At 37.2% G+C, this 16,677-nt stretch overlaps 1 protein-coding gene across 1 annotated transcript in view; it reads left to right on the top strand.

Moving 5' to 3' along the window:
* The first annotated feature begins 583 nt into the window (after positions 1-583).
* LOC5571281 (protein dopey-1 homolog) overlaps positions 584-16,677 on the top strand; it is a 61,723-nt gene continuing 45,629 nt past the window's right edge. Inside the window, exon 1 of the mRNA XM_021840180.1 lies at positions 584-1,423. The gene's annotated coding sequence lies outside the window, so the exon portion shown is untranslated. The remainder of the gene's footprint in view (positions 1,424-16,677) is intronic.

Below are 16,677 nucleotides of genomic sequence, written 5' to 3'. Positions count from 1 at the left end.
GCGAACATTGTCAACATAATCATAAAACTTACCGTTATAAACTCGGTTTTCAAAACGGCCAATAACCGCTTTTTTCTAAATCATTCATTGGCCCCCACTCGAAAAGGCCAATGATTGGTTCTCGCTCCATCAAGAGGGCCTACAATCGGAAAATTTCGCAAACTGTCATTGGCCTTAGCATGGTGAGAGGCCAATGACTCTCTCTTGCTCATTCATTGAAAACCGAAAAGGCCTAGCCTTGGGCCAAGCACGCTAATAAAATTCTATTTTGGCCAATAAAAAAGGCCCATGCCTTGATGAAAATCGAAAATGGGCCAAGCATTTAAACTTATCATTTTTTCCACATTTTTGTCAGTTTTCAGAATAAAATCAATTATTAGCGTGTAGTAATAGTAAATCGTTACTCAACTAGCAAGAAATCACATTGATTGAATTGAATACTGAAAAATAGGAATTGAAAATGTGGTGAATAATATTCAAATCGAATTTTCTCAGAGTCAACGATCTGAGGATTGGCCCTTTTGAATTGTTACGCGAGAGTTCAACAAAGAAAAAAAAAATCTGAAAACATCAGCCGTTCGTTCCGTGCCAGAGAAATCGAAACGGTCGCTGGATGCGGAGGGTGGCTGGCGGAGCAGTTTTGCGACCATCATCATCAGCCAGCAGCAGCAGTTTGTGCAAGGCACCAAGAAGACAAGAGCCAAGAGAACGGAACGGGAGTCGTAAAAAAAAAGACAAGAGTCGTCATCGTTTTCCACCATCAAAGTTCGTGAAGTGAAATCCAAATCCAACTTTTACTGCGTGAAATCTGCACCATACGAGTGAAATTAGGCGTCATTTTGTGCGTGCGGGTGCGATCTTTGTGGGAAAGGTGGAATTTTTCGAATCGCGTCTGGGAAAAATGGTGAAAATCTCGCGATGAAGTTGTGAAAATCGAGCAGGACAGTTTTTTTTTTCGTCAAGACAAACGAGACAACAAGGCCATTCCAAGAGTGAAAGAATATTGCCTGCAGCAAACGTCAGCAAGTTAAGAAAACGTCCGAAAAGAGGTGTTCCGCAAGAAAGAAATAAAAGGTTGCGCAAATTTCCCTAAGAACTCACGGGGCTCGGATTCACGGTCGGATGTTTTGCGGTGGGGCCTGCGGGAGGAAGTGCCGGAGGAGTGCAGTTATTTTGTGTTCTCCGTTGTGTGTTTTGTGTGTGGATTAGGAATAGGAAGAACGGCCAGAATTGCAGCTGACAGGTGTGCGTGTGAAGAAGAGACGTGTGAAAGGAACAGAGGAAGGAAACAACGGAAGCTGGTTGGAAGCAGCTGAGAGGTGCCGCTGCTGTTGCAGTGAAGGTGGAAGCGTTTGTGTGCACTTTGTGTATACGTTGGAACGGCTACAATAGTGCTCGGGGGACAGCGACCGAGAAAAGACACGTAAGTTCCATTTAGTTATAGTCGTTATAGTAGGATCTCGTCAGTCGAGCGATTGCAGGGCTGACAGCGGGTCACTTGACGGTCAACATTTTCGACTTCTCATATAACATACACTGAAATGAATTTTATTGTAGAAACTACTGAATACATGGTAGAATTGAGAACTGCACCAACGATTTTCAACCGACTACATTAATCTGTTAACTGTTAATTTCTTCTGTTAACCTGTATAGGCCTGAGTGAAAGCAAAAATACTAAAACCCTTACCACTCAGCGAATACTTAACGGATTCAAATATTTTTTTGTCAGTATACTGGCCCACATATCTAGTTTCTAGAAATGCCCAGAGGAACTCGGGAATTCTCCTGTAGCCGGAGTTATTGCGGTGGGTCACTGGGTCAAGTCGAGTAGAAAAAGGCGATTTTTCGGGACATGCCAAGTTATCTTTATTTATTTCCAATGCCATTAATTTTAATTTGCATAAATCATTAAGATCTGATATTCAACATTATAAATGAATAGTTTTGCACCATTTAGAGTGTACCAGATGTGGCCACTCGGACTTAATACCCTGGAGAACCGGCTCTAGATTTGTTAGGTACTGAACCGTTTCAAATCTCTAAAAGTATGGATCGAACATAATAGTTCTCTAATATGCGTTCCAATAAGCTTGACACAGATGTGAAGATACAAACTGTGCACTTTATCATAAGTTTGAGGCATCCCGGGGACCCGAAAATGGTCATTTGTAGGATCAATCAAATGCAGTTGACATAATTATTCAATTTAATCGACTACCAGAAGGTTTACGCTGATGCGTTTTTCTTAAAACTCCTTGATATTGTGGCTACATTATAGCCGATTCTGGAAATTATCTGTGACTTGAAATTTGCCTACCTCCAGGGGCACAGAAGCACAGAACCCTTGTTACCCGACCTGACCCAGTGACCCACCGCAATAACTCCGGCCACAGGAACATTTTCGAGATTCTTTGACCACTTTTAGAAACAAGATATGTGTACGAGTATACTGACAAAAAATAATTGAAATCCGTCAAGTATTCACTGAGCGATGAGAGTTTTAGTAATTTTTCTTTCACTCAGGCCTATACGGGTTAATTTAACCAGAGTTGTAGTATTTATGACTAGAAATATTCTAGCTTTGAGAAGTTTAGCATCATACTTTTGACCACACTGTGTTGTACGGTGGGTGTCACGGATTAAAATACAATGCTTTGTAGTTGATTGATTGATTTGTTTATTATCGACACTTTACACCAGTGTGGTGCATTCGTGTCCGATTGAATTAAGACTAACAATACAATTCATTTTGATTAATTACTTATTCTATCGACAAATTCAATTATTAATTATCCTACCTAATTTTACAAAGAATTCAATTTAATTCAACTTCTTACATTTTCTGGATCGGGTAATCCTCCAGCCCAAATCGGGGGATTCGCATGGCTCTTTCAATTCTTTTTCTGCTTTGTAGTGGATGATACTATGGACATAGTCAAATTTACTGCACTGCTCAGTGATTTTCACCAGATTATAGTAAACTTAACAGATTTTTGTAGTCGGATGAAAATTGTTGGTGCAGTTTTTAATTCTACCATGGATTCGGTAGATTATACAAGAAAATTTGTTTGCGTGTATGATATTGCCCTAGAAGCCATTGGTAATCGAGTGAGTAGCTCGTTGTTTTTTAAGCAAATCTCGCATACTCTGGGATAACGACCTAAAAGCCATTGGTAACCATGTATGTAGCTCGTTGTTTCTGAGCAAATGAATGAATCAGCATCCAAACCAACATCACTGGCGTGTAGAGAATGATCCTTTCTTCACCATACCGTTGTTAAACAACGTGTAACTCCATTTAAATGCTCAGAAACAACGAGCTACACACATGGTTACCAAATGGCTTTTAGGGCGAGATCATAAGTTATGCGAGAAATGAATGGACAAAGATAAAAATTATTTTCGATGTAACATTGTCAAAAAACATGCAAATCCATTCGTTTGCTCAGTAACAACAAGCTACACACTGGGTTACCAATGGCTTTTAGGGTGAGATCATAAATTAAGCGAGCTTTGTTTCCTAAAAAGTTACTAGGGTGTTGGATTCTAGGAACTTTTGATGCACTTAGGCAATGTTTTTTTTTTTTTGAAAACTACAGATTTCATATTCGGCCATAATATGCGTCGTATAGAAATGCTCCTTATCTTGTGATCTCGTGATCTTGTAATTTTTATGAAAAAAGTTACTTTAGTGCAAATAGGATCGCAGTAACTCGTAGTTCCAGATAATGTTTGGCCAAATCCCAGGGTGCATTTTTCAGGGTGTCTACTACCTAGGAACATCTGGAATTATTAGGGGATTTTTTTGAACCTGGAATTCTCAGGGAGTTTTGGCTACACTCAGGGAAATTATTTTGGAAAAAAAAGTACACGGTAGAATATGTCGTTTTTGTGACACAATGTTTTTTTTTTCAATCAGAAAATTTTCGGCTGCGCAGCTATCAAATCGATAGTTGACATGTTTAGGGCCGCACGGGACATCATTATAATCACCCTATTCATTTGAAGAAGCAAATTTCAAGTACCACTCCATATATATCGAATGAAAAATTTACCATATAATTCTATATAGGGAGCCGGATCCTATTCTTGGCACTTTTTCACTTCGGCAGTGGGGTTTTTTGAAAGCTACCGAGCTCATATTTGGCCACAATGTGCGTAGTACTAAAGCGGTTCTTTTTGCAAAGTTTCAGAAAATTTCGGCTCAGTGAGTTACACTGAGACAAAAGATAGGGAACACGGTCACCCGTTTTACCTTAGTCTTCTTAAATCGTAAAGAGTTTATTTATTCAGCACAAAACATGTTTAGACAAGAAAGCAGAACTTAAGATTGCCAAGTTATTAAAGACAAGTACAATTCTAATTGGGTGTAGTTTATGAGCTTATAAAACATAGTTGAAAATGTTCCATTTTTTTTATCTCGCCTATTTTACAAAAATAATAAACTTAGTAGAATAGCAGAAATATACAGAAGGTACAAAAATAATACATTTTTAGGGTAAGCAGATTTTTTTTAGATTCTTGGTCACTATTTTAATGAAAGTCTCTATTTTTGGTCACTAAAATCTCTATTTTAAACAAAATGAATCCTGGTGCAAAATTTTAGAGACTCGCGAAAAACCATCAGATACTATTACGCGACTTTTGCACAAGTTCCTAATTATATTTTCCTCAAATCCCGAGTGCTTATGAAATTCTAGTAATTTCTCCAGAGATTTCTGCTGGAATATTTTCAGGAAAGCTATCAGCTGTTTTTTAATGGAAGAATCAATGAAAATTAGAAGAATTAAAAAAAAAAATGATCCTGCAAATCCTAGAGCACTCCAATGCTTCCACTAAGGTTTATTCCAGAGTTTAGAAAAAAACCTGCAGGAATTTTCATAGAGATTACTCTGAAAAAAAATCCTAGCGATTATACCAAGATTTCCTCCAGATGGGTTTCCACTGATTCATTCGCCGATTGTTATTTCGAGAAAATTCCATAAAGATTTGTTCCAGAGTTTGAAAAAAAATCGTTTCGGCATTTTTCCAAGAAACTCTACAATCCAAAATTTCTCTCAGGAACTGCTCCAAGAATCCTTCATACATTGTTCGATGAAATCTATTATAAACTTTTTCAAGAATTCCTCGATAAACATGACCGAGGATTCCTCATTAGGTTCTTCCAAAATTTTGTCTCAGCATTTCATCAAAATATTATTGCTGCGGTTTAAAAAATTCTTTAAAAAATTCAAATAAAATTTCCTAATCTTCATGAATTTTTCAAAACATTATTCAAGGGTCCACACCATTAATACTGCAGCAATTATCACAGTTATTGCTCCGATCATTTATAGATAGTTTCCGCAAAAAGTCTTGTAGGACATTATTAGAGTCATTTTTATCAGTTATCTTAGTAATTTAGCAAAAATACAGGAGTTCTTTCAGAGATCCCTGTAGAAATTCAACAAGGCACACGCAGAACTCACACCAGTTTCACCAGAGGTTACTCTAGGATTTTCTTTCGAAGTTCCTCGCGGATATTTTCAACAATTTTCTCCGAAATAATCTGAGGAAATTCGTTGACATTTCCTTAGAGATATCCCTGTATGAATGACTGGAAAAAAATATTTGAAGACTTCCTTGAGTAATTATAAATGTCGGAATTCCCGAAAAAAAAATTTATTCTCTAAACAATGCTGGAGGAAGCCCTTGGAAAATAAATGGAATATTTTAAGGAGAATTTTAGACTTCATTGAAAAATATAGGAAACGATCTTAGGAGAGATTCTCGATGGAATCTCCAAAGTAATTTCTGTGAAAAAATCCAGATTGAAATTTCGAAGGTATTTAAAGCAAACTTCTTGGAAGAATTATTTATGTAGTTCGTGAAAAATCTCAAAATCTCCTAAAGAACTGCAGTAAAACGAGCCGTCAAACTTGTAATGTAACGAGAAATTTAAAAAAAGTCTTAGAAATAATCTTCTATAAATGTCTGTCCAACTTAGGAATCAAACTCTTATGTCGTGGTTCCTGTTAGGTTTCTTTTTGGATTCATTATTCATGTAAAGTCGCGTTTTGATTCTTTTTTTTTTGTCAGGCATGAGGTCTTTAAAGTTTTTATTTTCAAGACGATCAGTCGCTACCAGTCCTGATTTCTACATGATATCTCGCGTAACTTTTTAAAAGCGATTAAAATCTACCCAAGTAACATTCATAGTCGAATAACAGCTCAGTCAACTGAAATTAGTATACTTTAGCTGAATAAATTGTTATATAGCTGAAAATGTTACTTGGGTATCTAAAATTAAGAGCCTCTCTTTTACTTTCTCTTTCATCAATAACTGAGCCACATTGAGTTCTTCTTCTGGTGAGTTTTTTGTATGAAACGCCGTCCAAGGACATTGTCTTTCGATCTATAGTGAAAAACTTCCCAAAAGCTTTAGTATTGCACTGTATATAGTATAATATATGTACATATAATCTGTATAATACACTGTATAATAATCTCTGTGACAGATAGCCAGAAAGGATCTTCGACCTAAATTTTGAATTTATATTGACACTGCTTCGCAAGTTCTAGAATCTTCTCTAGAATTCCAGCCAAATACATACTAGTCAAGAAATTCGCCAAATATTTCTTTAAGAACTACATCTCTGCAACACTCACTTTTTTGTTCTTTTAAAAAATGATATCTACACAGCACCTAATCTTCAATGATTTCTTTAAGAAAGCTTGTCATAAGCATTAAAAAGAATGCTGAAAGCCATAAATATAGAATTTGCAGAAATTCGCTAACGATCTCCTAATATTCTCTAAACATTGTAGTATATTGCTAATGTCTGTTAGAAAAATAAAGTGTGAAGTCTCCAATATACCTTTTCAATGTATACTTTTTTCTTCATAATGCTTTAGATCATAGGTGTGTGGGTTTGTACTCTATAGTTATAGCTTCATAGCTATAACGCCTTGCTTCAGATCTACTGTAATTTAGTGGCAGATTTCTGATTAGGTTTTCTGGAAAGATAACTAGTGCCACAAGGGATGTTCTTGTTGCCTTCTGAAGGAAGTTCAGCACAATTCCTTCAGAAGGTAACGCTAGTAACCACAAGCATTATATCATTGCATTATTTTAATAAAAAGTCACGGAAAGGCACCAAATGTTTGTAGCAAAACACTGGATTGATTTTATAGTTTTTTAGGAAATTTTTATATTTTTCATGTAAATTTATTTTTTTAGTTCTTTATTTTTTTTGAAAAGTTGAAATCTTAAGCTTTTATTCCATAAAAAAAGATTGGAAATCAGTTGAGCTGTTCAAAAGTTATGATTTTTTTTTAATAAAAAAATCTAATGCGCTGAGACCTACAGTGTGTGCCGATAAAAAAATAAAGATTTTTTTTATTTTCAAAAAAAGATATCTCAAAAACTAAAAAACATACATCGCTGAAAATTTGACGGAAAACGTAAAATTTTCTGAACTTACAAGAGAAAATGAGAACAGCAATAGCCTCTTTTGTCCCGAGGCCTTCAAAACACAAAAAATGAAAACTTTTGATTTTTTTTTTTCATGCATTTTATATTATTCTTGAAAAGTCAAAATCTTTAGCTTTCGTTTCGTCCAAGAAAGTTAAAAATCGGTCAAACGGTTCAAGTTATATTTTTTTTTAAATAAAAATTTGGCAATATCGCATTTTTTCTGGTCACCCTATTTTGGAAATGATCACCCTAAGCTTGAGCTTGAGCTTGAGCTTGATTGGCCGCCCGTGGATGCACTCCAGTATCGCCAGATCAGCTGCACTTACACAAGGAACCAACCGAATGACTGCTTGGGACTAACAGGCATCCTCAGTGTATAAGTGCTGGTGATCTTCTATTTTTAGGCAACAATGGCACCTGCCACGTCAGAATGCAGACCAATGAGGGGTAGGGGGAGGAATTGATGATGCATTGAACTGACTCCCACGTAGACCGTATATTCCACTGCATTCACGTCAGTTCATGCGGGAGTGTATGGGTTGGGGGAAAGGCATGGCAGAGAGGTTTGCTTTTGTGGTTAGCAGACTGCCTATGTATCAGGCCTAAGAAAGGCGTGCGCGTGGAAGTAGGAAGCGTTAGGGAAACGGTTTCTTGTCCGTCTCTGGTTCTAGCGTTTGCTATGAACGAATAGTTTGAGTGTGATATATTTAGAATGGAAGATAGAAGCAAGTGAGAGATATACAACTACAAAGTACGAGGAAAGGGACGGGCCTGGGATTGAACCCATGACCTTCTGCATATGAAGCAGAAGCGGTAGCCATCAGACCACCAACCCCGTCTTATTGGAAATGATCACCCTAATCAAAAAAAAAAAAAAACAAAAACACGTGTTGCCTTATTTCGGATAAGGAACAAAATAGAAAATTTTCACGGAATTCGGTGACCCACTAGATCGATTTTTTCATGGAATGGTTGTATGAAGACTTCAATGCGACGGTGCTCAGACGTCAAAGTCAGTTTGACATAAGTATTTTCATGTATAGTTTATTTTTGTACTATTTCTTGTAGTTTTGTAGTCATTATTTTGGTTGCTATTTTGATAGGTGTTTCAGTGTCGTCGGTGCGCTTGACATTTTTTTTCCGTTTTCGCGGGCTTTTGCTGAGCAGTGCTTCGTGGAAGCCCAAACAATCGTGTTATGTTTTCGTGTCGTCGATGCGATTGACATTTTTATTCGTTTCGTGCATTCTTGCTAAGCAGCGTTTTTTTTTCCAATCCGGTTTGTGTTGTGCAAGTGTGAAGAGATAATCGATTTTTTCAGTCGAGGATGGATTATCAACTGGAGAGCTCGTTTCATTCTTGTGATAAGACATTTTAATTGTGGGAACGTTAAGTTAATGTAATTTTCGAACAAACTATGGATGGTTCGTCACTTCAAGTGTCGGCATTAACTCTGCTTGTTTTACATAATTTTATTATACATAGCTTTCTTTTCTTTTCATCGACCTTTGAATAGTTCGACATTTTGAATGTCGACGTATTTTCTTAATTTTTCCTCCTTTTATCCATGGATCGCATCACCGTTCAAAGGTGACTCCCAGATCTGTTTCCTTCCTCACTAATAAACACCCTTCCCGTGGTGATTGTGGAGATGCAGAGGTATTCTCGGTCTCTAGAAGCAATAATCATTACACACTAACATTCCTTCCCCATCCCAAATGACTGTAAGGACTTGGCCGGCGCCGTTATTGATCAATAATTTGGGATTTGCTAAAATGTTCACTTCGAAAATAAGCAGAAAGTCTCATCCCTTATTCATTTGGACCGAAGTGCAATTCTTACCAGTTCCGATCAATCACAGAGTACCAACCATTAACATGTTCAGTCAGTATATGCTATGCTACTATTTTGATTGTTATTTTGATAATTTTATTCGCATAAGTCACTAGTATTCTGCTGTGTGGCCACTACCAGCCCTGCGATTGTATTTACGAGCGAAAGGGGATTTTTGCGCTGCGATTGTTTATCTTTTTCGAATTGCGATGTAACCGATGTGATGTTACACTACATTGCTCCGGGATGTGGGCGGGGGCGGGGTTGCCACTGTATAGATTTTCGCAACGCAAATACAATTACCCATCACAGTAAAGGTTGTATGTATTACTTACTCTAGCAGAATGCATCTCCTAAGTGAATGAATTTATCAATTACGAATTTTAACGCTGTATTCACCAGATCGATTCTGTAAGTTTTGCTCGAAAAAGTATCAAAATAGATAATAATATCGAAGAAAAAAAAAACAGTTCAGTTCGATTCGATTCCCCTCATTGATCCGTACGTACAAAATGATGATTCAAACTAGGTACCTAGCGGTGGGTTGAGCTGCCGAGCCGCCGCCGAACAAACGAATATATGTGGGGAAATAACTGTATCGCAATGTGTACATTATAACAGGCGCATAGGTTGGGCTCAGTGGCGTTCCCAGTTGTTGGACTAGGTTCGGATGTATCTTATCATATCAGCTTATCAGCACTTTTCCGCGAACGTTGTTTCTACCTTGATAGTTTAGCTTTAGTCATTTCATTTATGAGACTTTCTGTTGTTCCTTATTGTGTTGTTCAGTCAGTGCGATCTGTTGTGACACATTAAACATTTTTATATAGCTTTGCATTAGTAATTTAATAATATATATTTAGATGTTTGTTTATTTAACATTTTTCACGCTGCTGATTGAGGGAACTCAGGTATGTCATACGTGAAAATACTGTATAATGTTGGTCCTAAAATGCTGCCTTGAGGAGCACCAGCTCTTACAGGAAGTCTATCAGACTTGGAGTTCTGAAAATTAATCTGTATCTGTACAAAGTAAGTTGGAAAATTAATGTTTTTTTTTAATTTTACCATCAAGCCTTCATGCCAAACATTGTCGAATGCTTTTTCTATGTCTTGAAGAGGCCAGTAGAATTGCCTTCAGATTTGTTGGAACGAATCAAATTTGTTACACGTAAAAGATGATGAGTGGTCGAATGTCCACATCGAAATCCGAACTGTTCATTGGAAAAAAATGAATTTTCGTTGATGTGGAGCACAATTCTGTACAAAATAACTTTTTCAAAAAGTTTACTTTTGAAGGAAAGCAAGCTGATTGGACGATAGCTAGAAGCTTCTGCAGGATTTTTGTCAGGTTTCAAAATTGGTACAATCTTGGCATTTTTCCATTTGTCAAGAAAATATTCCAATTGAAAACGTTTGTTAAATACATCAACCAACAATGATAAGCTACTTTCAGGAAGTTTCTTGATGAAGATGTAAAAAATTCCATCATCGCCAGGGGATTAATTTTTTTTTATTTTTCAATGATAGTTCTCACTTTTTTCAAATCAGTCTCCCAGGAATTTTTAAAAACGTTCTCTTTATTGAGAATGCTTCCTAAATCCTGAGTAACTAGATTTTTAATTGAACTAGTGAGTCCTAAATAAAATTGTACACGCTTTCAATCGACATAGCAAGTTTTTGAGCTTTTTCGCAATTAGTTAGTAATAATTTGTTCTCCCCTTTTAAGACCGGAATGGGATTCTGAGATTTTTCCAAGCCCGGAAAGATCACATAGACTGTTTCCGAAAGCATTACGTTGTTCTATGTAGCCGGACGTCATCACAAGACCCTTCCTCAGTCCCTACAACCAATCACATCTGATTACGTCATTGTAGCGCATATAGGTGAACAGAAAACGAATAGCGAAATCAGCTGAAGCCCTCAACAAACCGAACACCGGTTCTGTCTGTGTATTCGTGTTTGGCTTGTTCTCTAGGATGTGGCTTTGGCTTGATGGTTCGACACACAACAACCAGACTAGACCAAGCGAAAACTTAAAAAAAACCCAGTGACCGAATGGCAGCCAACCGAACACGAAACGCCGTGATGGTGTCACTACATATTTAGGTCAAATATGAACTCCAAGTGTGTGTCTCCGCCGCCAACATATGGGCCATTTCTACACTTCATTCGTTATCACACAAGAGCCGTTCGATGCAGTCGTTAATAAATTGTACCAAGGCGAGGGCGGTAGTCTATTGTTTTTGATGTGAACCTGCGAATAGTCGTTTGGAGATGTGCCATTCATCGCGAATATGTGTGGTGCTGGAGGAGACATCCCCTTCGGTATGAAGTCATCCTCGCATACACATCGTGTCTTTTATCTATCTAGGTGTATGGAAAGAAAGATTTCTCTTTATTTTGAATTTATTATTGCGTTGTTGTCGTTGTCGCTCACCGGTGTTGGAGGCAATTTCCGCATCGATGCACCGCGCATCTGTTTATTTAGTTCCCTCAGTTATTTTTCTGCCTTCCAATGTGCATTTTCTAGTAGTGGGAGTGGAAACTATGTAGCGAATTTGACTAATCATTTCAGACGCATATACTAAAGCGAGTTGAACTTTTTATCAGTATCAGAAGACTGGTTTCATTCAGAATATGTACTTATGTAATGAACTAACAGGAAACAAATCTCCAACTCGTCAAACGTCAGCTGAAATCAATGGATATAACAAGGTGTTTGTGGAAAAAATTCTCCAAAAACACAAACGTAAAAAACACCGCCGCACTATCACGACGCTGAAACCAGATACAGAAGACATCAAACGAATAAGCCTCCCATTTTATCCAAAAATCACAAATCCGATTAAAAACGCGCTCCAACGACAAGGATTTCAAGTTGTGCACAAAAGTGAAAACACTCTGCGTGACCTTCTGTGTAATCTAAAGGATAAGGTTCCTCCAGAAGAACAGTAGGTATATACCAAATACCTTGCAAAGACTGTCCGGCGGTTTACATTGGTCAAACACGTCGCAAAATGAAAGTACGTTTGAAAGAACACAGAAGTGCGGTAGCATCCAGTAAACCGAATGAATCAGGGGTGGCAGCACATACTGCAGCTTCCAACCACACAATCAATTGGCAAAATGCGAAGCTCATTAAAACAGTGAGGAAACCTATACAGTTGAACGCTTGGGAGTCAATGTTCATCACGAATACCCAGGAACCATTGATGAACGAAGATGACCCTCCCATCACATCGTGTCTGTTAAATCTAGCAGACACGACAATTACGTAACATCTCTTCGACCTGGACGAGTACGAACACCGTACGAAAATACAGCGTAATCAGTCGGACATTGTCCCGAAGATGGGCTATATCGCGCCCGAAACCGGTCGACGAAAAGGTAATTTTTAAAACTTTTTGACGATTTGTAAGAACGATAAGTGTTATGTCTAGTCTCCGTCGCGTCTCGTGAATGTCGTGTAGTTCTTACGTTAGTGCAAACTATAAAAATGAGTAGTGAAATGTTGACGTGTTACTTGCTTTACAGAAGCCGAGGAGTCCTCTGCACTTCCACAAGAAAACACTGGGAGTTTGGATATGGGAAGGGATTCGTTTTGGTAAACGATAAATATATAATACGAAATGAATACGTGAGCACCGAATACGTGAGTACACCGCACTATCCAAACCAGACACGATACATATTTCGTTGCTCGCTCAACAGGAGCATACAACCGGTTCAACGTATCAAACTCTACTGACGCTTTTTTTTTGTTTTTCACCGGCGCATTTCGTTTTTTCTTCCGCGCAGCTCGAACCGGACACAATGGATCCGAATTACGTCGCTCGCTCACAAGGAGCATGCAACAGATTCAACGGATCCAAGACTACTCCCGAAAGGACCACCCTGAAATTTTATCGAAAAACAGCGATCAGTGACATAAAATTGGAATTCCAACGATAGGTGCCGATGGCGGCCTCGTTTCAGCGAGAATTGCTCTATAATTATAAAAGAAACGATAAATGAATTATTTTAAGTTTATATTGTTCTATTTGTCAATTTTTGTACAACGAACATCATCCAAAATTTATTATAATAGCATATAAAGATCAATTATATCTGAATCTATCTAAAATAAAATGGAATGATGTTTATATGTCACGAAATGGCGTGAAAACGAGTTAACAAATTCAAACAATTCTTTCACTAATGCCTTAGTTAAGGGATGCGACGCGTTAGCGTGTAGAAAAAGTTTAGGAAAGTCTACGGAATAATCAGTAAAACGGGAGAAAGCTAGTCTGTTATTTTGCATGGGAGATTTCCTGTCATTTTTCAACAGCCTACTTCGATGGCAATACGTTTTCCGGGACCACTAATTCCATATAAAATTCATTGAGTCCCATATTTTATATATGTTTTTTTTAAATCGAATGTACATGTCTTATCACATGAATCTAATCCAAAACACCTCGCACAAGCTTATGTGATATATTGATGATGTGAAAAACTATATGAAAAAATAAAAATATGAGTTTTCAGATAAATCTTACATGATTCCTTGGTTCAGTGTAGAGTCTAAGCCATCCAAAATGCTCCTGAATATCGGTGGAAAATGAGGATAAACAGCTTCTCTTCTATCAAATTGAATCACGAGAGCATCTTTATTACGACTAAAAGTAGTCGCAAACATTTATAACAATCTAAAAAATATTGAGTTGAACCCACAAATAATTTAATGATTAGGAACACCTTACAATATATTTCAAAATTATGTAGATATTATTCCAATTAAGTTACATTCTGTACGAAAAATTTCGAATAATCTGATGCCGATGAAAATTTTTCATGAAAAAAAAAAAAGAAATGCTAAAACTGTGCAAAATTTAAAGCAAAAATGTACTATGTTTGAGCTAATATACTTCTTCCTCTTCTTCTTGGCATTACGGTCTCACTGGACATGACATAGTAAAAAAAATGTATTGAAAAATTTATTAATCAGCATTTAAGATAAAATTCAATAAACAAAAGGAGCGGATTATACGGGAACTCTTTTTTTATTTTCTCTTTATAGATAATCTATATAGAAAATCGTTCCGATGTTCCTTACGGGACCAACACTTCCCACATAAAATAAATAAAATGTTTGCTATATAATGCCAAATAATAAGGAAATTCAAGATTACAATACGGTGTTTTTATTTTTTATTTTTTTGAAGTTTTCAAGATCTTTTTGGTCGTATTTGTATCAGAAACATTAATGCTCATTAATAAAAAACGGTTTTTTTTTTGTCAGTAGCGTTAGGAGTAGTACTGGAAATTTTAATCTGCCCCAAGCTCCTGTCCAACATTTGCTTTTATAAGCCTCTATTACATTCATCACACAGACGTTCCTAAGAAATGGTCACTGTGTACCCTAGCAGCAATCAACCCTTGCCGTAATTTTGCAGTCTAGTATTCCAGACCAGTAGAAAACTATGATAAGACTTGAAATGCTACTAAAGTGGTTGAAGTGAAGAACGAAATAATTGTATAGAAAGGTCCTCATTCCCCATTTCATTTCATCAGTCACTGTCACATAATTACCACACTTTTGCTGTCGTAACTTTTGTTTTTAACACTATCACTAATATTACCGATTATCACTCATTAACTTTCGTAATACACATCTGTATACTTTCCATTATATCACTTCATTTTCACAGCTACAATTTTATATCAAAATTACATCACACTACTATCATAATAATTTATTTTTGTCACCATTTACCATCTAACCATCATAACTAAATAATTAAAAAATAATCAAACTCAGAGGTGACTCGTAACCTCACTTTTTACCTGTTCTACGAATCTAAAAATGGATAATTCGGCAAATTTAGTTGCAGAATGTCAGTGCGCATCGTACCTTCGTGCTGTGCGTACACGAATTCTCTCTGCTCTTGGAAGTTTTCTTAAAAACTACCTAAAGCAATAAAACAGTACTTTTCAGTGCTACACAAACAGTACTTTTCAGTGCTAAAATTAAAAACGGTACTTTTCAGTGCTACTTAAACAGTACTTTTCAGTACTATTTTTTCTACTATTGATCCCTTTACGATCCTTGTTTGGACCCGTGCCTTCGATTTTTCGTTGGACCCGTTGGCGAAAGCTAGCGGTGGTAATCCTTCTTGGACACCGTCTAGGGAAAAAACCTCTCGAAGGTCACGTCTTTCTCGTTTATTAACTAAACATGGTATCAACAACTAACAAAAGGAAGGGTGAATCTCTGAATTCACTACTTCCTTCCAAAAAAGTGGGTTTTAAAACTGTCACTACACGTGGCAAGAATGGAAGAAAGGACGCTTCCCCGGAATGCGAAGTTTCTTCCAAGGGTGAAATGAATAATTGTATTGAAATGAGCAATCAGTTCGATGCTCTAGACAAATTTTCCGAACACCAAATCGAAGCAGCCTCTAGCCCAGGCTCTTTGATTCAAGTGAGGAAGCAAAGAGTGCCGCCTATCGTGGTCAGTTGTTCCGAATTTGGGGGATTTAGGCAGGAGATCTTGAACTCCATTAGGGGAATCAAGGTTTCCTTCCAAATCGCAAAGAAAGGAGACTGTCGCGTTTTGCCGGAAACTCTTAAAGATCGCGAACTTCTTCTCAGATATCTTGAAGAGAAGAAGCACAAATTTTTTACTTATGACGACAAAACTGAACGTTTGTTCAAAGTCGTCTTGAAAGGTCTCTCAAGTGACTATAAGTCACCTGAAGAGATCAAAAATGGAATAAATGATTTACTTGGATTTTCCCCAGTCCAAGTAATCATTATGAAAAAGAGAACCCAATCTGGCATTGTTCGGAAAGGGCTTTCTCAAGAATATTATTTAGTTCACTTTAACAAAAAAGAACTAAATAATATTAAAGCTTTAGAAAAAGCTAAACTTATGTTCGATGTCCGTGTGACGTGGGAACATTTCCAGAAACCTGGAGGAAATTACCAGAACCCCACTCAGTGCCGTCGGTGCCAAAAGTGGGGTCATGGTACAAAAAATTGTCGCATGGATGCTAAATGCATGATTTGCGGAGGTTCTTCTCACGCTAAGGACGACTGTCCTGTGAAAGAAGATACCAGAAAATTTCAATGCGCCAATTGCAAGGGCCCTCACAAAGCTAACTTTTGGGAATGCATTTCACGCAAAAGAGTCGTTGAGGCTCGTGCCAAGCAGATGAAGGATAATATCCGTTACGATAACGGTCGTTTCCGGAATTTGCCTGGTAGAGTATCGAACAATGCTCATTTTTCAGTTAACGATCGCTTGATTAGGAATCATACCCACCAGGAAGATCATAATCATGCTCATTCACAAACAAATTTTAATCCGTCGGGTAGCCGTTCGAATCTTTCAATTTCGAAT

Source organism: Aedes aegypti, chromosome 2 (genome assembly GCF_002204515.2).
Source record: "Aedes aegypti strain LVP_AGWG chromosome 2, AaegL5.0 Primary Assembly, whole genome shotgun sequence".
Classification (NCBI taxonomy): Eukaryota; Metazoa; Arthropoda; class Insecta; order Diptera; family Culicidae; genus Aedes; species Aedes aegypti.
Note: the sequence above shows the minus strand (reverse complement) of the source record. Positions and strands in the feature narration are given on the sequence as shown.